The sequence below is a fragment of the Eschrichtius robustus genome, chromosome 9 (genome assembly GCF_028021215.1).
Source record: "Eschrichtius robustus isolate mEscRob2 chromosome 9, mEscRob2.pri, whole genome shotgun sequence".
Taxonomy (NCBI): Eukaryota; Metazoa; Chordata; class Mammalia; order Artiodactyla; family Eschrichtiidae; genus Eschrichtius; species Eschrichtius robustus.
In genome coordinates, this window is record NC_090832.1 from 18,739,273 (window position 1) to 18,758,021 (window position 18,749).

Below are 18,749 nucleotides of genomic sequence, written 5' to 3' on the forward strand. Positions count from 1 at the left end.
TTTGACTGTTGTGGTGCCATTCTCCTTCATGAGGTCTGAAGCCTCTCCAGGCTATACTTTGGGAAGGGAGGCATGTATCTTCTTCTCTGTCCTGGGATGCCAACAAATTTAATGGGCTTTTCTGCTGTTTTCACATCCTAGGCTCAGCTCTTGTACGGGGGCTGGGAGGGCGTGGCCCTCTTTCTCAGAGAACTGTGCAAGAGTTAGCTGACAATTTCTTTCCTCTCCATTTCTGAACATTCTCCTCCACTAGCCCAGAAATCTTTTCCCTCTGGGAGGTTGGAACAACTGAAGAGGCAGCTCTCCTTTCAATCTCTGTTTATGGGTCCTTCAGGATTTGGGCTCTTTATGTTTGAAGCCAAGCTTTTGGCACTTAAGAAACTTCTTCTTCTTCTTTTTTTTTTTTTTAAGAATAAAAGCTTGATTCTTGCAAATCAAGAACACCTTGGCTTTCAAAACTATTGTTTTTGCTAGAGTTCCAAAATCTATTTATAAACTCAATTGACTCATGTTCTCAGCTCTATCTGTCTGTCCACTGAGGAAACAAGTTGCCAAGAGATTCAATGGGTAAGAGGTTGTAGGGCAATCAGCAAAATGATGAAAAGAAAGTGTTTGATTTTCACAGAATTTTATTTCTCCACATTTAACTCCATGCTAATTGTTTTTCACCCTGCAAAGAGCACTCACCTTTAACCCATTCTAGTCATTATTTTATCAAGAAAATGGCATTGGGCTACCTGTCCAGAATCTGTTTTCTCCACAGGTGTACTCACCCGTGAGGCAGTGCATAGTTGTGTAATCATCTTCTGCCCCCGGGTTTAGTGTCATATGAGGAACCTGGCTATTGGGTGAAGTTCTTACCTCCTTCAGCCAGAAGCACTGTTTTCCTGAAGGGTTTCCTTTGATGTGATATTTTTCCTGGATGGCTCAGACACGAAGGTAGGGAGAACTTCTCTGAGTTGGGGAAAGAAGAGAGGAACAGCAGCCTTTTTAGAAAGGTAACCCATGCTTCCCCTGGTCCTCCCACCCAGTGCCTTCCTCTCTGCAGAGTCAGGGTCCCAGGTCTGAGTCCCAGTTGTCAAGGGTCAAGTTGGAAATGAGTCCCAGTTAAGCCCTGGCTCCCTTCCCCCAGTTCCTGGCAACTTTCCTGGTCTACTTTCTGTCCCTATGAATTTGCTATTCTTGATATTTTGTATAAGTGGAATCAAACAATATTTGTCCCTTTGTGTCTGGCTTATTTCACTAAGCATAATGTTTTCAAGGCTCATCCATGTTGTAGCATGTAACAGAACTTCATCCATTTTTATTCCTGAATAATATTTCATTGCCCATATATACCACATTTCATTTATCCATCCTTCTATTGATGCACATTTGCATTGTTTCCACCTTTTGGCTACTGTGAATAATGCTGCAATGAATATTGGCAAACAAGTATCTGTTTGAGTCTCTATTTTCAATTCATATACCTATGAATGGAATTGGTAGGTTTTACAGTAACTATAACTCTATGTTTAGCTTTTTGAGGAACTGCCAAACTGTTTTTCACAGGAGCTTCACCAGTGTATGATGGTTTTGATATCTCCACATCCTCGCTGACACTTGTTTTATGTTTTATTTTTTTTAATTTTTAAATTATTTTTTATTTTGGCCACGCTGCGAGGCTTGCGGGATCTCAGTTCCCTGACCAGGGATTGAACCCGGGCCACGGCAGTGAAAGCACTGAATCCTAACTACTAGACCACTAGGGAACTCCCTGTTTTATTTTTTATTATAGCCATCCTAGTAGATATAAAGTGGTATCCCTTTGTAGCTTTGATTTCATTTCCTTAATGACTGAAGATGTTGAAAATCTTTTCATGTGCTTATTGGTCATTTGTATACCTTCTTTGGAGAAATGTTGACTTTAGTCCTTTGCCCATTTTTTAATTGAGTTGTTTATCTTTTTTCTGGTTGAGTTTTAGTAGTTTAAAAAATATATTCTGGATATCAAATCCTTATCAGATATATGATTCAAAATATATTCTCCCATTCTGTTGGTTGTTTTTTCACTTTCTTGATAATGTCCTTTGATGCACAAATGTTCTTTTAATTTTGATGGAGTTCAGTTTATCTATTTTTGTTGTTGTTGCTTGTGCTTCTGGTATCATATCTAAGAATATTTTGCCAAATCCAAGGTCGTAAGATTTACACCTATGTTTTCTTTTACAAGTTGTGTTATTTTAGCTTTTGTATTTAGTCATTGATCCAATTCGACTTGTATATGGTATGAAGTAGAGGTCCAACTTTATTCTTTTGCAAGTGAAAATTTATTTGTCCTTGCATCATTTCTTGAAGAGACAGTTTTTTGTTTTTTGGTGTTTTTCTAATGGAATTGGCACCCTTGTCTTATATCAATTGGCCATCAATTGTATGGGTTTATTTCTGGACCCCTCATTCTATTCCATTGGTCTGTATGTCTATCCTTATGCCATGTCCTCCCAATTTTATCTCATTTTGGACTGGGAAATGGCTCTTAAACCTTTCTGCTTTGTTTTCAACTCTATTGTGTAGCCGTTAGTCTGGTAACTTAGTTTTTGTTCCTGGATTTTCAAAGCCAAATATTTATAATTCAATAAACCCTCCTTTCTCACTCTCAAAAAAAAAAAAAAAAAAGAAGAAGAAAGGAAATATGAAAAAAATCTCTTTCAAATCACGTATACCTTGGCTTTCAAGACTATGTTCTCCACTGGGATTGTTTAAAAACCTATCTAGAATCTAATTTATTTTAAAACATCTTTGGATTTCAGAATCTCTGGATTCTTTTGTGTCCTTCTTTCTTTGTGGCAAAGGGATGCCCTGTGAGAGACTAGGGTGGAAGGGCATTTTCAAGGGGTAGAAGAGGCCACAAGAAACTTATTGGGGGTCAGAGAGAAATCTCAGTTATTATTGTGAATTTTGTCCTGTCACAGTATCATTTGTATTGCTTTGGTGAAAGGCCATATGAAAAAAGAGATAATCTTCTAAGAACAGAGAATTTTCAAAAAAAAGAATGGGAATGAGGAAGGAGAAAGAAAAATAACAACAACAAAAAAAGGAAACTAGAATATATAATTGATGGCTGAATATTTTCTAGGACACCTCATGAACAACAGTGTTGAGATTTTTAAATATGAACCTAAAAACTTAGTATTGCATGCCATGTGAAATTTAATAGAGATGAAACAATATGGTCTAGAAATTAGCACTAATATTTGATTGAACCACTTGGGCAGAGTTTACATTCTAATAGTATGACACTAATACAAACTGCTTGTCTATAGACTCTCAGCTTGCTTTTTAGCCTGTAAATTACCAATGTATTAATTAGCACCTGTGTATCAAGGACAAGGTCCGAGGTCTTATGAAAGTCTCAAGATGGAAACAGTTGAATTTTCTTAGCGCACTTGTGATACTTTTAAATGATAAATCTGAATCTAGGATAACACGCACTTTGCATTTTGAAAGAAACAAAGTTAAATAGCATTTTAAACAACAACAATGAAAAATAAGATCTTTGATATCCATGAGAGGTATTTACTTGGTCATTTACAATTGTCAGCCTAAGGTCACAAACGTGCTGTGTTGTCCACCCACATAGTTTTCTCCATGCCTGATGACACTCTGAGGGAGGTGCCTCAGAGAATATCAAGCCTAAGATACGCCTACCTACTTCTGAAGAATTTGACTCATTCTTTGGCTAGTCACCACTTAGAGAGAAAGAAACTGCTATAATCTTAGATGTTGAGGCAAATATATTTATTTGGGAGGGGGGGAGGAGGAAGGGGGAAGGGGAAGAGGAATTTGAGGACAAAAGTGAGAAGTCAAGTACTGTTCTCATGATGCAGACTTTCTATTATTTCCTGAATTTTCTCTGAAAATGCTGATCTAGAGTAGAAGTTATTCCCATGAATCAATGGATAGATTAGTCAAGAAGATTAATAGGTAAACTTTGCGGGTACCAAAAACTACCTGAAATAGTAGGAAAATAGTTTTTTGCCTATGTACATTTTTCTGGGTAGAGGGTTCATAGTTTTCTTGAATTTCCACAAGTGTTTCTGATTCAAAAAATGTCTGTGAACTGGTCTTGATCAAAGGTGGCAAATGGGTTTTGTCTTAAATACCAAGATAAACTTTTAAATAGTGGTTTCTTGGAGTAAAGTGATGAGAAAGATTCTAAGTGAACCGTTCAGCAGAAAAGGCTGGTGAACAATATCTGTCAAATAGATGTGTGGCGGAAGAAGTGCTTGCTATTCCTAACTAAGTGAGTTTTTCTAGAAGACTCAGCAAGTCCTGTGTTCTTAAGAGGATTATTTAAGGAACATTACCTAGGACCTAAGGAGAATACAAAACAAAAGAGATATCCAGTTTAGCCTGTGACTGAGCTGTAAATTTGTTTTTAAAATACTTGACCATGGGCTTAGGTTTTTAGTTTCCCTTTCTTTGTTTTTTTTTTTTTTTTAATATTGGAACCATTTGTACTCCTTGAATAAGATTTAAGACATGTAGAAATGTAGCATCAGGTCAACAAATATTCCATGGTAGCAAATGCATTTGTTAAATGCATGAACACAGCTCCTGATTAATTTAATAGCAACTGTGAGTGTGCATTAAAGCCCAGAATTTGGCCCTCTGTGTCTATGATTATGAGGAAACAACATGGATAAAATATGAAACTCTCTTTTCAGTAGATTCATAATAGAAATGAAATGAGCTCTGCACTTAATATTGCCTAAGTCACTGCTAATCATTTAAGTCTTCTGGGAAACATGTCAGCATCCTCCTTTGTTCACTCAGTGTTCCTGGCTTTCTTGATGTCAGACAGTAACCCAGATCTCAGGAGAAGAGAACTTGTTATCCTCACTCTCTCCTCATAAGAGAGAGGGGAAGTCGAGAGTGGACAAAGGTAGACCCAGCTTACCTTTATCTAACGGTAGTGCGTCTTCCATTAATAAGGGTTCTTGCAAATGCCATAGCACTCCAGAGATACTCCATTCTTCCCACTCCCCATCGACAAAATGAGCACCCAGGAGAGGCCCTGGAGGAGGAGATCCAAGACCTTTATATGAGGCTTCAATCGGCTAACAAGTATCTACTGACCTCATACTGGGGCAAGACATTGGGCTTGGTGTGGGGATGCAGACATGAATCAGTCATGGGTCCTGCTCTGAAGGCTCCTAATATCTAGTAAGAGACCAAAATGTGTTTACCAATCACTCCAGTGGGAGGTGGAAAGCCAATGTATCATAAGAGAGTGAAGGTGAATAATTATGAGAGTTCAGAGGGAGGATGACCTCAAGTACACTCAGGTCCAGCCAGTCCTCCCAGTTTGCTCACTGGCTTCACGCCATCAAGCCTGTGCTTGTGTAGTTATGGGGCAACTCCTCTTCTGGTCATTGATCGGCTGAAGTGTTCAGCTCCCTGAGTATCCAAAGTATATCAGCCCTCACCTCCTGAGCCTTGGTGGAGAAAACTGAGCTTAACATGTTTTTAGGTGTTACCGGTATTTTATGTAATTTGGCTATTTACTTAATATAAGCACTACCGAGTGTGTCTTCATGGCAGCACATTTTAATGATTCATTGTCTTAGTAAAGTGCCATGTTAATTTTACTTTCAGTGGAGCTAGGAGCTGACTTGCTGCTTCAGCAATAAATAAGCCTACCCTAAACGTAAGTCAAAAGATAAAAAACACAGAGAAAAATATTGTAGTATTGTGGTAAGCTCCTGCAAGTAAAACGTATTAGATGCTTTTGAATATATTACATATCTGATATAGTCAAACTGTGCTATTTGGAGGATGGCAAGGGAAAATCAGAGAAGTGTCAAATACTTGCTAGATACCTTAAAATAAAAATGTATGTAGAAATTATTAACATTGAAAAGTAATTCCTAGCAAGGAAGATGGGATGATTAATCATCATTTTTAATAGGAGTCATATAATATTAAAAATAATAGTTCTAAACCTATCACAAGTTTGTGCTGGAATTGAAATCCAAAGCCTACTGAAGGAATCTCGCATTTGTTGAGCCTTTGAGAGGATCATGCAAGGAAGAAATTGCATATCGTGTATCTAGGAGTGAACCAACAACCATTATCCTTAAGTTCTAGAACACTAAAAGAAAACTAGAATCTGGGGAGTTAATATCCACTCCAGCCTCACATGTTCTGTCATGTCAATCTCCTTCTTGTCCGTCTTTCAGACGCTGATTCCACCCTAGACTCACAACATTCATGTAGCTATCATTTTTGAGGAATGCAAACAAACCAGTTTGTCGAGTGACCCTGGGATTGCTGAGTGTGATTCCCGTTCATAATGACCTTTACATTGTACATTTATGTTGGAAAACTACTAAAATTAACAGAGTCACCAGTCTGCAAACAATGCAGTCTAATTTGGTTTGGTTATCTTTGGCCTTCTGTGTATGCCACGTTTCATTATTTAGCTGCTTTTGTACACAGACTCTATTCAACCATTCATGCATGTACATGGCAAGAGATAGGTTTGCAGGATGTTTGACAGCTCAGGGAAAGTGATGAAGCGGTGTTGTCAAACAGCTGCACAAAAGGCCCTTGAAGTACTAAGTGAGCTGTCAATAAGTGATAATGTTGCTGTTGAATATCAAATCAAAACATTTGTGATGTAATGACACTAAAATCGTAAATGCCTAGAATTCTTAGAACTCAGTCACCTGGAATCCTAAGGATTTATTTAAAAATGAAACTTCCAGAGATGAAGTGGGAAAAGTTCTGATGACTTAGGTTTGGATACTCATTCCGTTGTTTATAGGTTCTTTTTATTTCTCTACCCTGTAAAAGGTCACCGATGATACCTGCCCTACCTACCTTTCAGGGTTGCCCTGAGGGTCAAAAGAGAAAATGTGTGGAGAGGGTTTTGCAAACTCTGAACTGCTATGCAAATAGTAGTTCTCTCAAGGCTTCCACACAGGGAACAGGGAGGGGCTCGATAAATGCATGAAAAGTAAATGAACTGTGATCCTAACACACTCGAAGCTTTGAAACTGTTACAAATCACGTTGATCTCAATAACCATCATGATAAATTAGAAAACTAGTTTAATATATTTTAGGGAAAATGAATAAGAATGGCAAAAGCAGTCATAGCATACTTTGGTTTCTCCAAGTATCTCTAATTATAGGTCATAGATCAGAATGTCATTCTGACACGCAGATTTGGGATAAAAAAACATCATCTTGATTTAGGAATGTTTCAACCTAAATCCAAAAGCTTCTGCTTCCTTTATAATCTGAATTTCATTTTCTCGTGGTTTATAAAAACCAAAAAGGCAATTAGATCTACTAGTCAACCCGTTTTTCAAACAAAGACCTGCATTTATATTAACTTTGCTAGATCCTTTGGAAAATATGACTCCTGCCCTTAGATACTGAGAGTGTTCTAAGCAAAGCAGGGCATATATATCTTTTAAAAAAAAAGAAATAATTCAAACAATTAGACAGCTGCCAAGATGAGGGTTATAGGAAGTCTTGGAGGGAACATAGGTGGGATTCCTGCCAAGTATAAAGAAGCTGGGCCTACAGACTTCTGACTGCTTCACTTCTGTAGTAGTTAGTTATTTTCTGATGAAAAATTTTAAAAATTATTAGGAAAATTGCATTTTAAGAACAAAAGTATGATGTTTCTATTAGTATTTGTTATTTCCGTTGCCATAGCTTGTTTTCAAATTAGATAATGTTTTTTATTTGAACAACTGATAGACCTGTCAGCTCTTGACTTAAGTATTGCATTGTGATTTTAAAATCTTATTGATATCAGCATTTACCTTCTAATTGGTGATTATATTGAGACACATATATCCAACTTTTAAAAAAGTCCCTAATTCATCTACCATTGCTAACTTTTGCCACATTTTTCTGTGAACATGAATTCATTGTTTAACATTCAGCATGACCTCAGGTAGAATTCTCTACTTACTAAAGAATTAATCATGGCAGCTCCCTGGCTCCGCCCTGCCCCAGATGTCTCTCTGAGGTTCAGTAGGTTCTGCTACATTTTCAAAGTACTGATGGAATTTTAAGCCATGAAAGTCCAGTTGTGTATTCTTTAGTTCTCTCTGGAAAAGTTAGTGCAATATGGTCTGATTCTATTCATGGATGTAACTTGGAATTTGTGCAGGTTTATTCCAATTTTGAGTTGTTTTATTGTGGTAAAAATCACTCCTGATTTTTCACCGACAACTCAAAGCAAGTGCTACTTTTCTCAAGAGGTTCATGGTAACACTCCCCCATTCCTTTTCTCACCTCAAATTGTGCTCCATTGGCCTGGGTGGTTGCAAATGGCAGCTCTCTACAGGGATTCCTCACCTTTCTGCTCCAGCAATCAGGACTCTCTTCTCTAGTAATTCTAATAATCGACTGTTCCTTATATTCTAAACGACATAGCACATAAACACCTTTTATTGCCAGTTTTAGGTAAATCACTAAAATCAAGCACCAGGGACTCACTCAGATGGGCCGGTAGTGAGCAGGCAGTAAAATGGAAGAATACAAAGCAAAGCTTTAGAGATTGAATCTGAAAGGGTCAGAGGCCCCCTGCCAAATCAAATTCATGTTGAGAAGGTTTGTTCCTGTGTTTCTTAGCTCCCAATTTGTCTCTTTTTCTGCCCTGGTTCTTTGTATGTTTGTCAGGTTTTATCTCCAATCTTTCTTTTCTCTCTTCTTCGTGATTTGCTTCACGGAGGTTCCTATATAGCCATGCCTAACCTGTGGAGAGAACTATTTAATCAGCTGATTTTCCTATATTGACAAAAAAACCGGCTCAAAATTTTAAATTATGATGATTTTTACTTGACCAGAGTTATCCAAGAGGTAGAGGGTTATCTTCGACAAAGTGAAGTTTGGTCTGAGTTCTGGTCCAAGGTAAATGAACTAGGATGTCAGTTTTTTAATCTAGAAAGTGGAACTAGAAATAACTCCTGACATTATTGGGAGGAAACATCCCAGCGTCTGTGAAAGTGGTTTGTATGCTATAAGGTGTTAAATAAAACTTAATTCTATTTGACAGTTAAAAGGAGACAGGCTTAGCAGTTACAAGTAGTCTTTGCTTGAAAAGAGGAAGAAAGCAGGCAGTTCTCCTGGGTTTTATTATTTACACGAGAAGTAAGGTAAAGAGATTTGCTGGAAACATCTTTTAAATAGGACAGAACATACTGGTTCAAATGGAACATTTCTCTGGATGTCTCCCTGGGGCAAGCTGGTTCTCCTGTTAAGAAAACATTGCCTACACCGGTTTCTCCTGTCACAGATGGTCAAAATACAGAAAGACTTTACAGTAGTTTCTCTCTCATTGATCTGGTTTCCTGAGTACACTTGTTCACTTCCCGTTTACAAGCATTCTCTTTCAAAGTTTTGGGCAACTGGAGTTCGTGCAGCATGTGTGCCCTATTTCTCTCTTCTTGGATTTCTCCCTGCCTGTGACACAGTGTTCCATTACCAGGTGTGTGTTGGGCATAGTGATGGTTCCAACAATGGAGGCACCAGGCCAGCCCGTATAAGCACCTGACCTGCTTTGACTTGGCTTCTATGCCAGTGTCTACCTGTCTGCCAGCAGCATCCCAAGTAAGAATGCTGTCTTTGAACCTGCTGCTGTCCCCTTTAAAGAACTCATACAACTCCACAACAACACAGAAACAAACAACCTGATTAAAAAATGAGCAGAGGATCCAAATAGACATTTTTCCAAAGAAGACATACAGGTGGCCAACAGGCACGTGAAAAGATGTTCAACATCGCTAATTATTAGGGGAAATGCAAGTCAAAAGCACAAAGAGATACTACCTCATGCCCCTTAGAATGGCTGTTATCAAAAAAAGCAAGAAATGACAAATGTTGGAGAGGACATGGAGAAAAGGGAACCCTCATACATTGTTGGTGGGAATGTAAATTGATTCAGCCACTACAAAAACTGGTGAGGAGATTCCCCATTAACTGCAATATTTCTTAACATTTTATCAATTAAGACATTTGCCTTCTTAGCTCAACAAGTTTCTAATGTCTACACAGTATCATTCAGTCTAAGATGTAGAGAGGATTTTACAGCTAATACACTCACCTATCTCCACTTACTGACACGATCCATTATGTTTAGGTGCAAAGCTTTTCGAGGAGTTGATTGATTGATTGGGGCTATATTTTGTTTCTTTTTGAGCACTAGTCTCCCTCAGATGCTTTCTTTCCTATGCCTTCTTGACTAAGGTTGTTTTCAAGTAGTGCTTTTAGTAGTATTCCTGGAACCTGACTCCCTGGGTTAGAACTGCTGTTCCATTTGTTAGTAGCTTTTTGATCTCATCTAAATTATGTCCTCTTTATTTCAATATCATCTGTAAAATGTGGATAAGAGTAATATCAAACTCATGTTTGGGAGAGTGAGGTTAAATGAAAAAATCCTTATAAAGTGCATTTCAGAGTGCATGGTATGTAGTAAATACTCAATTAGCTTGATTATTATAGCTATTCAAGAAAAGTCGAGACAGAATGTAGCGAACAGATCACTAAAGTAGATAGTATTGATAGGTGTCCTGATTTGGATGTTTAAACCCTTAGAAGTCTAAACTTTTGCCCTCTTTTTGGGCTATAGATTTGGGATGCCCAAAAGCTGTTCCAGCTACCATTAAAACTGTATTCCAAGCCTTTTAGTGTTTGGTGGGCAAGGGGATCTTGAAGAAGCTTATGATTTGGATTGGGTTTATGAAATTAATAAATCGAGTCATCCAGTAAACATGGAATACTGTGTACCTGGCCAGCCACTTTGGCGCAGACGTGAATAACACATGATCCCTCCTCAAAAAACTTTTTGCTCAGCTTTGAGATGCACACTCTCCTGATTTCCCTTCCTCCTTACTGGAACCTTCTCTTTGCTGTAGCTTTATGAACCCACCAGGTGGTCTCAGCTCTATACACTGATGACTGAGGATGTATTGGTGATTTCTACATTTACAGCTCCCCTTAATCTTTTTTTTTTAAAATAAGATTCTTTTTTTTAAAATAAATTGATTTATTTTATTTATTTTTATTCTTGGCTGCATTGTGTCTTTGCTGCTGCGTGCGGGCTTTCTCTGGTTGTGGCGAGCGGGGGCTGCTCTTCGTTGCGGTGCGTGGGCTTCTCATTGCGGTGGCTTCTCTTGTTGCGGAGCACGGGCTCTAGGCGCGCGGGCTTCAGTAGTTGTGGCACGCGGGCTCAGTAGTTGTGGCTTGTGGGCTCTAGAGCGCAGGCTCAGTACTTGTGGCGCACAGGCTTAGTTGCTCTGCAGCATGTGGGATCTTCCCTGACCAGGGCTCGAACCCGTGTCCCCTGCATTGGCAGGCAGATTCTCAACCACTGCGCCACCAGGGAAGCCCCTTAATCTTTTTTAAAGACAATTTTTAAAAGCAGTTTTATGCTCACAGCAAAATGAAGAGGAAGGTACAGAGATTTCCCATAAACCCCTAACCCCCACTCATACCTCACCTCCCCCATTATCAACATCCTCCACCAGACTGGTACATTTGTTACAATTGATGAACCTACACTGGCACGTCATAATTACCCCAAATCTATAGTTCACGTTCATTCACTCCACCTATTCATTCCTTCTCCTCCTCCAATCCCTGGCAACCACTGATATTTTTTACTGTCTCCATAGTTTTGCCTTTTCTAGAATGTCATGTAGTTGGAATCATACAGTATGTAGCTTTTTCAAATTATCATCTTTCACTTAGCAATATACATTAAATTTCCTCCCTGTTTTTTCATGGCTTGAGAGCTTATTTCTTTTTAGTGCTGGATAATATTCCGTTGTCTGGATGAACTATGGTTTACTTATTTATTTACTAAACGACATCTTGGTTGCTTACCAATTTTCTCAATTATGAATAAAGGTGCTATAAACATCCATGTGCTGGTTTTTGTGTGGATATACGTTTGCAACTCCTTTGGGTAAATACCAAGGAGCATGACTTCTGGATCGTATGATAAGGGTATGTTTAGTTTTGTAAGAAACCACCAGACTATCTTCCAAAGTGGCGGTACTATTTTTTTCATTTCCCCTTAATCTTCAGATTTTTCCTCATGTGATATGATATGATATATGATAATTTACTTATTTGCCTTGGGATTGTATCTCCCCTCATCTAGAATGTAGGTGCCATGAATGCAGTGGTTGTCTGTTTACCTCTGCTTGCTACCTAGATAAACTGTGTGCCATATGATAAACTCTCAGTAAATATTTTCTTAATGAACGAATTCCTTCATCCAGGGCTTTGCAGCATGGGGTCAGATGCTATGCCATCACCATTTCTATATGTGCTCTCCATTTCCTGGCTACATTCTCTTTCTTAATCTAGAACTCTCATCTCTAATGATTCTCTGGTGTGTTCTGCGAATAAGACCATACGTGTAGTGGGCGCACTGAGGCAGCAGCTTTTTGGAGACTTTTTTATCCTGTGGGTCAGATCCCCGGGTTTGTGTAATCCTGTTAGGAAACCGTGTTCACTCGGAAGGTTTTGTCTTCTGATTTACAAAATCATTTGCACTCAGGAATGAAGTCCCCATGCTGTGCCATCTGGTCTCGGTGCTGGGTTGTGAAGTGCACACTTCCAGACGGATGCTCTGTGTATGGATGCCGGCCCAAGAGCACCCGCGGGGAGGGCTCAGCGGAAGGGAGGTGGACTTTGATAGATTTCTCTTTTTATGAAGAACCTTCCAGTCCTGTGGGCAGCTCTTCCATTTTGATTTTTGTTCTTTTGTTTTCGATTTCCCGTATTTCTTCTCTTTCTGAATGCTTGTAAATAATTTTTGGTTGGAATTCATTAAATAAAACTTTCCGTTCCAAGTTTCATTCTCTCAAGTTTTCCTGGCGCATAGAAGAGACACGGGACAGGAAGTGAGAAATGAACATTTGGGGAAAAGTAACAGTGACACTCCTATGATGAAATCTTCATTTCTTCTGAATTTAATCCTCTATTTGATACAAAAATAGTTTTCAGATATCAGTCCCTACAACTACATTAATTACTAATATTTACATGCATTTATTCTGTGCTAGTCACTGGTAGGTGTTTTACATGTATTATCTCAGTTAATTTTCGCAATAATCCTATGAGGCAGGTTTTATTTCTACCTCCATCTTAGAGATGGGGAAACTACAGTGGCACCGAGAGTTTATGTGACTTCCCACGGTTACCTAGCTAGTAAGATGGCTTGCTGGGACCTGAACTCAGATGGCCTGGTTCCAGATCTGTGTTCCCAATGATGAAGTTGTGACATGATTTCTGTAGAGCCAACTGATATTCTTACGGATTTTAGGTGAAATGTAGTTCTTTTATGAACTTTCCTGGTTCTCTTGAATGTAAGCATATATTTTATGCAAAACTTTGTTTAAAAGCCTTTTTAAAAAGCTCCCTCACTTCCTATTAAATTAAGAAAAAATTCCTTAACCTGACATTTGAAGTGTTGCCCACTATAGGCCATTTTGCCTTCCTTATTATTTTCTCATTACTTTTCATGTCATTTTTATCCCCTTTATTTAAAAAAAGTAACTGGAGAATTTTAGAAAGTACAATGCATTGGAAACATAATTTAAAAATTCCGTATCATAATTAACTTACTGTATTTTCTAGATGTGGTGTGAGTTGCGATGATCAAAATAGCAAGTATTATTTGAGAATAGATTAGATGCAAAATACTCTTTACATGTAAAGCAATTCAATATATCATTTATAAAAAATAATTTGTATTCATTTCAATTTACTGCTGCTATTAATGAATTTATCAAACACTTGTTCTCTGAGGATCCTTGTGCTTAGAATTCTGGGGATATCAAATAATCCATGACATGGTCCAAGATATAAAGGACCTTAAAGTCTTATAAGATAAAAATGTTTATAAAAAATTATAAATTATAAATTTGTAATTAAAAAATAGAAAGCAATTAAACTACCAAAAATATGAAGCAAAGATGTTTATTTGTTTATTCTCTCACATTTTTTTAAAAAAGGATTTGAAATACCTAGGATTCAATATACTAACTTTCACATATCCTTCTATATATTTCATTCATTTGTTCATTTGTTCAGTCATTCGTTTATTCAATATATACTTATCAAATGCGTGTAGAAGACCACAAATCCTTCCAAGGAATCCCGAGATTCTGCAGAATAGAATTTGACAGCCATTTTGACAGATTATAAAGATAATTAAATATTTGGAATAGTAAACAAGATTATAGTTTTTGCTTCCATTAACATGTTTTTAGACTGATGGTATAGATAAAGTTGTTTTAACTCAGACAGTAGACACTTATAGACACCTCTTATTTGAGAACCAAATCAGTCATTGGGAATTGCAAAACTAAGCTGCTTTTCCTGAACTCAAGGAAGGGGAGAAAGAGACACTGCACAGTTCATGACAATGTAATGATGAGTGCTAAAAACAGAAGTAAGGAGAGGGCACTACGGGAGGTGCAAGAACGCACCTAAAACAGCCTGGGAGGGGTAAGGAAAGGTTCCAGGAGATGAAACCTTAAAGGGGAGGAGGGATAGGGATAGAGGGGATTCCAAGTCATGGCATTGAGAGAAAGTGTGGCTTATTTAGGTTTAGGTTGATTGTAATAAAGGTGAGGGGGAGAGAGAGAGAGAGAGAGAGAGAGCGAGCTAGAGAGAGATTGATTGTGTGCTTTGGGAGGACTGTTATAGAAAATTATTTATTTAGATTGAGTTCTTCACTTGAACCACAGAAACAGAAAATTACTTGAGTCGCTATTTTCTTGGTTCTCCCACGGGTGGTATGTAACTAGTATTCCAAATGCTGGGAGAAAAATTCATCCTCTCATTACATACCCTAGGATGCCTTAAGGTACTAAGGCTTAAATCTCCAAGGAGCTTCAGGTGAGAAAGGCCTGGGGCTAAGATGAATAAAGGCAATCATTGAATGTAACTCTTTGGTATAAAGTTTTTGAATAAAAATTATCTTTACTTTTGACTTTGTTCTTATTTCTTCTAGTATTTATTCTAGATTTGGGGATATTGCTCTTTTGACTTGCTCTCTCTCCCATTCTTCCCATCCTTCTGGCCTTCCTTCTTATTACTTTGAAGGAGTCCTCAAATAATTGGCCAAGTGGGACTTTCTCCCCCTGCGTGGGTCCAGAGTTTTTGTTCAAGGCATTAAACTTTAGTATAAATCCCATACTGTTGTGCCCATTCATATCTTCTGCATTAGATTTTAAGCAAAATTTTCACAGCCAGAATCAAAGTCATGGTCTTAGCCTGGTAAAGATGAAGTATAAATGGCCACAGAGAGGTGGTATTTAGGCTAATTTGAGAAAAGACTCTCTTTTCAAAGTGACTAACTTGCCAAGAGTTAATTCCTCTGACAATTTTCCAGGCCTTTAACAGTGAAGAAAGCTTTTCTTCCTTTCTTCTTTGTTTTTTTTTTTTTTTTCCTTTTTGTAAAGGTTAATGTCTTCAAATGTCCTCTAAACAATGTGTCTCTTTATGTTTGTGCAGTTCTGGTTCACTTACATTTCTGGGTAGGGAGTTAATCGGTGTCTCACATAAATGATAAGTCACTCCTTTAGAGAGCAGAGAGCAGATAAGATGCAGCATCTGCCCTTTGACTCTGCCAGCGTGCTTTCTGCTAGTCAGGACACAGTCTCCATTTAGAAAGCTTCCATCTCTTTGTTTCAGGGGCTTCCCGGCATGGATTAGGAATAAGCAGGACTAGGTTCACAGAGGTTGGCCCACAAGTTGGCATCTTCTCACAGTTCTGCATATGGGCCAGGAAAAGCAACTCTTGTGACTGCTATATTGCCATAGAGAGAAAAGATGCACTCCTTTCATCTTCAACAAGAAGAAATGCCTATTTCTTCATCTAAGCCTGGAATATAAATTCTGTGCAATGCATAGTGTTATATAGGGAATTTGGAGCTTAATGATTTTTTTTTTTTTTAAAAAGCAGGCTAATGGTATTGAATCAGTTTGCAAGGCAGAAATAGAGACACAGATGTAGAGAACAAACGTATGGACATCAAGGGGGGAAAGTGGCAGGGAGGGGGGTGGTGGTGGGATGAACTGGGAGATTGGGATTGACATGTATACACTAATATGTATAAAATAGATGACTAATAAGAACCTGCTGTATAAAAAATAAATAAATAAAATAAAATTCAGTAATTCAAAAAAAGAAGTGGGCTAAAGGTACTAAATTTCATGCCCCAGAGAGATAGTTGGTGCTGTGCTCCAAAGGAAGATGGTCAATTCAGTTGAATAGTGCCAAAATCCGGAACAGCTGTAGCTTATTTTCATGACTGTGTTGTGTGGACCAGACCACACATTCCTCTAATATCATTTCTCTGGCTATGCTCTGATTAAAAAAAAATACAAAAAATACAAGTCCCGTGCCAGTTGAATAAAGCCACTGTTCGAGTAGTGAATACAGTCTTTTTCTCTTAATTATAGAGAAGCAAACTGTTTTCTCACATGGATTATCAATCGACATATTATTAGACAGAAAAGGCTGAGTTTGATGGGCCATAAGACTGACCCATCATGGAAATTTGTATGTTCCTATGTATAACTGGTCTGTTTTTATGGGCCTCTTGCTGTGCGGTGATGGCTTGCCTTGATGTAAAATGAACTCCACATCGCTTTGTTTTGATCTTGACAGTTTCTGGTGCCACCATTGCTTTTTGGTAAATCTCATTACGTGATCTGAGCATCTAAATGAAATGTTCCTTTCTGCCAGTACACTGCATAAACAGTACTCCTGCTTCTGGAATCCTTATGAGCGCCTCTGTACATCAAACAGCTGCATCAGCTTTGTCAGAAATGAGCTTGTTCCTGGGCTGGTGTTTCTCAGTGAAGGGCAAGTTTAGCATGGCAAGGCTAACTGTGAAGTCACTTTGATAAGCAATACAGAAATCCTCATGGCAGCACATCTTCCTGAGGTTTCCTTTCTTTCTAAAGCAAGTTAGTTAGATCCCAATTTTCTAGAGATTTACAGTAATATATTATATGTTTTTCACTTTTTGAAATTTCATGCTGCACAATTCTCCTGCCATTATTGGGACCAAACCTCATTTTCCCATTTCAATTATACTGATACTTTCAAGTTGTCAGGAGTTTCATGTAGAAACTGAAATGGGAATCAAGTCTGTTGCTATTAAATAATTCTTTTGTGACCCTACCTGATAGTTAGATATGGAGTAAATTCTAAATGGAAGGCTATATTCAAACATTTCAGTGAAACTAATAATGCCACTATTTTAAGTTATTGACACATAAAAAATTTTTATAAAATGTTTTCCTTCAATACATTGGTTTAAAAATGTTGAAATGATAACCTAAAGGAGAATAATTGTGATTTTATTTGTAACAGGGAGCTGTATATTTTGTTCCTAGGATTTAAAAAAATATACAGCTCCATGGTTCCATCAGAAGTCTATTACTTTCACATTTTCACATTCATAATTTCCTACCTTTGTGTGATTCCAGCTAGCATTTATAAGCAGCAAGGATCTTATACTTAAAAGCATTGAAAAAATAAAAATAAAAAAATAAAAGCACTGAACCATTTTTATCCACAAAAGAACCCTATTAAAGGGCATAATAAGATTTTGAAAATTAAAAAAATGTTCAGACCATTGACTTATAATGGTTCACATAACAGATCACTTTCAATGAGGCATGTTTAATCTTCCTTTTCAGTTTCTAGGCTGTTATTTCTTCTACCTGATTTTAGGGAGGCAAAGTGAGATGGCATGAAAGACAGACAGGAGAGGGATATGGGGAGGATCTGCAGAGATGACAACTCTCCAACTCCAAAGGGCACTGTTATTCCCGAGGCTGCATTCCAACCCTGGGGCCATGGTTGCCTCGGTGGGACCCATCGGTGGAAGCTCTGCCTTGAGCTGGCACAGAGGCACCCAGCCAGCTAGCTTCCTTGCTGCCACCCTTCCCACTGGGCTTGCAGCCTCAAACTCAACCCCAGGCAATTTTAATTCTTTGGTCTGAGTGCACACATTGGTGTCTGAAGGAACATCAGAACCCTGACCTGACCACACGATTTCTCTTGAGGGTCACTTACCACTTTCAGTGGCCACATTCGATGGCTTTTGATGAAGAAGAAAAGAGCAATTGTTTGGTATAAAGTTTTGTACATCCTCACTCTGTTTTTTTTGTCCTTCACTTTCAGTGCATTTTAGTATGCAGATGGGGCTGGGGGTTCAGAGAGTTCCCACTGGCTTGCTTTTATGGGAAGCTCTGGGTGGCTTGTGGACCACTTATAGAAGTGAAATGAGCACAAGGTCATGAGACAGTGCTGAACGAGCATTAATCACTGAAGTCCAAGCTTATGTTAAGTCAAGTCTTGGTTTCTCTTTCCTTTTCCTGTTAAATGGGGTAATAATATCTTACCTACTTATGTCCAAATGTGGTTTGGATAGCAACATGGGATAATACATAAAAGCAAGTTTTTAAAGGTCATAATCAAATGGAATGCCATCATTTTTAGTATCATTATTGTAATAGAGGCCATAAAACTCACAGCTGGCTAAGCACTTTTATTCAATACATTCAATAAATTATTGTGTGAGAAAAGAAATCTGCCCTGATTTTCCTTCCTTTCCTTCTGTATTCCCACTCAGAACTAAGAAGCCATGAGTGCTGTATAAATCTCTTTCAGATTTCTTGTTTTTAAAAAGAGCCCAAAATATTGGGATT